Below are 3,517 nucleotides of genomic sequence, written 5' to 3' on the forward strand. Positions count from 1 at the left end.
CAGGGAATCTAGGACAGATGATCCCTTCAGGACCAGTGGTGAGAGTGGCGATACCGGGAGGGTGGAGGGAGGGTTGGTAGAAAGGGAGAACCGATTATAAGGATCTACATATAACCTCTTCCCTGGGGGACGGACAACAGAAAAGTGGGTAAAGGGAGATGTCGGACAGTGTAAGATGACAAAATAATTTGTAAATTATCAAGGGTTCATGAGGGTGGGGGGAGCGTGGAGGGGGAAAATGAGAAGCTGATGCCAGGGGCTTACGTGGAAAGGAAATGCTTTGAGAATAATGAGGGTAACGAATGTACAAATGTGCTTGACACAATCGATGTACGTCTGGATTGTGACGAGTTGTATGAGCCCCCAGTAAAATGATTTAAAAAAAAAAGATAGATGGAGCTCTTCATCTCTCTCTGTCTCACTCACATGTTAATACTTCTTCGTCCTTTCTCCAGCACCTCTTCTTTAAACTGTACCCATTGCCTTCAGGAGCTGGCGTCTGGACTGACTCACACGTTGAACAATGGTGCTTTTGTCTCTTTCTTTACAAGCCGTTTGATGTGATGGGAGGACAAAGGGAGAGTCTGAGAGGAACGATAATTACCTGTGCTGCCAGTGGAGACATCGCACTGTGAAGGGCAGGTTGCATGGATGTTCGTGGTGGAGGTGGAATTTGAGCACATGGACATTCGCTGGATTTTGCCACCCAGCATCTGCTTCCCGTTCTTCTGGTACCTAGATCTTGTTTCACAGAGAGGCCGCTCGCCACCCCCATCTGTGGTGCTGCTGGTCAAAGTGCCCTGTCCTCCTGCAGTCAAGAGCGGGTCTTCGATCAAGTGACCCAGCCTGGGCCAGCAAGCGCTTCCCCTGGAATTTGATCAGTTGATCCTGGTGGAAACACTGACCTTTGGTCACTACTGTCGAGATCTCAGAGCTGTCCTGGCTTCTGTCCTTTCCAAAGCCTGCCTGTTCGGCTTTTCCTTCGGCTCTTCAGAATAGCTTTCTAATACCTTACTCCTGCTTATTAGAGGTAACGTGCTGCTTCTCTATAGCTGGCTGCCTCCTCAGCTCCAAGACTCCAGGCTGGGAGTCATGGAAAGAGAGGTGATTGTGGATACAGGAGGTTCAGCCTAGGGAAGGGCTATGGTGTTGGACTCATTACTCAAAGCGGGTGAAACAGGACTGGTGTGTGAATTCAAAGAGGTGAGAAATCTCCCTAAGTGAGCCAAACACTGTTTACACGCCATTGACTCCGTAAAGCAGGTAACTTGAAAGTACGGGCCTGCGGGCCACATGCGGCCTGCCAAGGACATTTATCCAGCCTGCCGGGTGTTTACACCCCATTTGTTTTTTTACTTCAAACTAAGATATGTGCAGTGTGCATAGGAATTTGTTCATAGCTTTTTTTAAACTATAGTCTGGCCCTCCAATGGGTCTGAGGGACAGTGAACTGGCCCCCCGTTTAAAAAGTTTGAGGTCCCCTGCGGTAAAGCCTACCAAGGGACACAGAGAGAAGTGAATGAGACTATCCCTGAAAACCCGTTGAAGGTTTCCTGTAGGACACGAATGGCTGTTTCTCTTTCTCTAAATAAAGAGACTGGGTTCCTAGTCTTCCCCTCAACGTTTTGTCTCAGCTTTGCTTTCTCTTTCTTTCCTTAAACATTTGCCCTAAATTTGAAAACTTCGCGCTGGCCACAGCCTGTTTCAGATCTCCTGAGATCAGAAAAGTCGCCCTGCAATGGACAGGTGGGCAGGTCCATCCTTACCTTTTGTCCTCAGGCCTAAGTCCACGTTCGGTAGCGCTGACAATGATTCTGAGGCGAGCTGGCCCGCGTCATGTAGACAGCACTGTTGTGTGCTTTCCAGCAAGCCCAGTTAACGCAACTCGGGGCAAGGCCAGAGCTCACAGAGCCGGAGACCCCGGGAGAAACGGTATTTCTTTAAAGCATAGAGATCCCTGGACAATTGAGGGGCTGTTTCAGTACACAGATAACCCCCCAGTGCCCTTCTTTCTGACATAGGGGCCTCCTATCCTAAATACAGACAGGGATTGCCAGAGGGAAGGGGGTATTGACACAATTCCGCCCCTGGCAGAGAGCTAGCCTAGATGCTGCGAAGAGGTCAGTGTACCACAATCAACGAAAGGGACAAGAGGAGGGAGAAATCCGAGAGCTGGTGGTGTTCTGGGCGGTTATGCGTTTCGGCCTGGGGTCCCAGGGCCCCGCGTGCCCGCCGGCCTGCGGACAGGTCTGCGCGGAAGAGCAGCTCGTGCCCTGACCCACGCTGCCGCCTGCAGGTCTCGCTGGGTATCGCCGCTCGTTCTCGCTATTCTTTCCACCGCGCCGAACGCTAGGTCCAAGGGTTCCCACCGACAGACACCCTGGGGCGCGACCTCACCTCAATGCTGCACGCGGGGCTCCCCAGCCACGAGCGCGGGAGCCGCTCTCAGCTGCACGGTGCACATTCAGCGCTGCCCCTCCAGTGAGGTCTCAACACGTGTGTGTGTGTGTGTGTGTGTGTGTGTGTGTGTGTGTGTGCGTACAGAAGGGTCAAAACTGGGAGGGATCAAGACCCCGGCCGTCCTCCCGCTGGAGCACCAGGCGTTGCATGAAGCGCCTCCCCGCAGTAACCCCCTGAGCTAAGAACCCCTCTTTCCCTCCATCCAGGAGCCCTGGGGGGGGGGGTGGGGGTTGCACGTTGGGCTGGGATCCACACGGTTGGAGGTTTGAAACCACCAGCAGCTCCGCAGGACAAGGGCTGGCCTTGCTGCTGCCATGGAGACCCAGAGAGGGGCCCGGAGTGGGCACGTTCGGGGAGTTGTTGTCAATGCAGTCTCACCTCTCCGGTGCCAAGCTGCAAACCCAGGTCCTCCCTCCTCACGCGAGGTTAAAGTCAGGACAAACGTGAAAGCATTTCCTGGGTGCCCCAAGACAGGGATTTGGGAATGGGACGGAAGAGGGGCGGAGGCGTCTCGGGCACGAGCCTGGGTGCGCCCCGGGGGTCGAGGAGGGACGGGCCCCAGCGGCCGTCTGGGGCTGAGTCAAGTCAGGAGGGTCGACCCGGAAGACAGCCGACCTTCACTGGGAAGGCGGGAAGCCGCGGGGCGGGGTCACTTAAGGACAGTCCTGGTCCCGCCCCTGGCACATCTGGACCAATCAGGAGCAGCCCCCAATCACCGGCGGCGCTCGCACTTTAGGAGCTGAGTGGCGGTTCCTCCAGCCAATCAGAGCGCGACTCTCGGGGATGGGGCGGACCCCCACCAAGGCTGGAGCAGGGGCCGTCTCTGGTAGCCCTTACAGCGGCCGCTCACCACTGCAGCCCGTCCGGTGCCCCCAGTTCCCGGGACCACGTTAACTGGGCCTCAGTGCATCCCACCAAGCGCCCTAACCATGCTTCGTGCCCCTGAGCGGCCCTTTCCCCCCCATTCTGATCCCTCGGGCTGGGACCACATCCGAAATCCAAACCAGAAAGTGGAAACCTACACTACCCACTTCAGAGGTGGGGGGAGCGGGGTGCG

Source organism: Echinops telfairi, unplaced genomic scaffold (assembly GCF_000313985.2).
Source record: "Echinops telfairi isolate 266 unplaced genomic scaffold, ASM31398v2 ScPeMD7_655;HRSCAF=1070, whole genome shotgun sequence".
Classification (NCBI taxonomy): domain Eukaryota; kingdom Metazoa; phylum Chordata; class Mammalia; order Afrosoricida; family Tenrecidae; genus Echinops; species Echinops telfairi.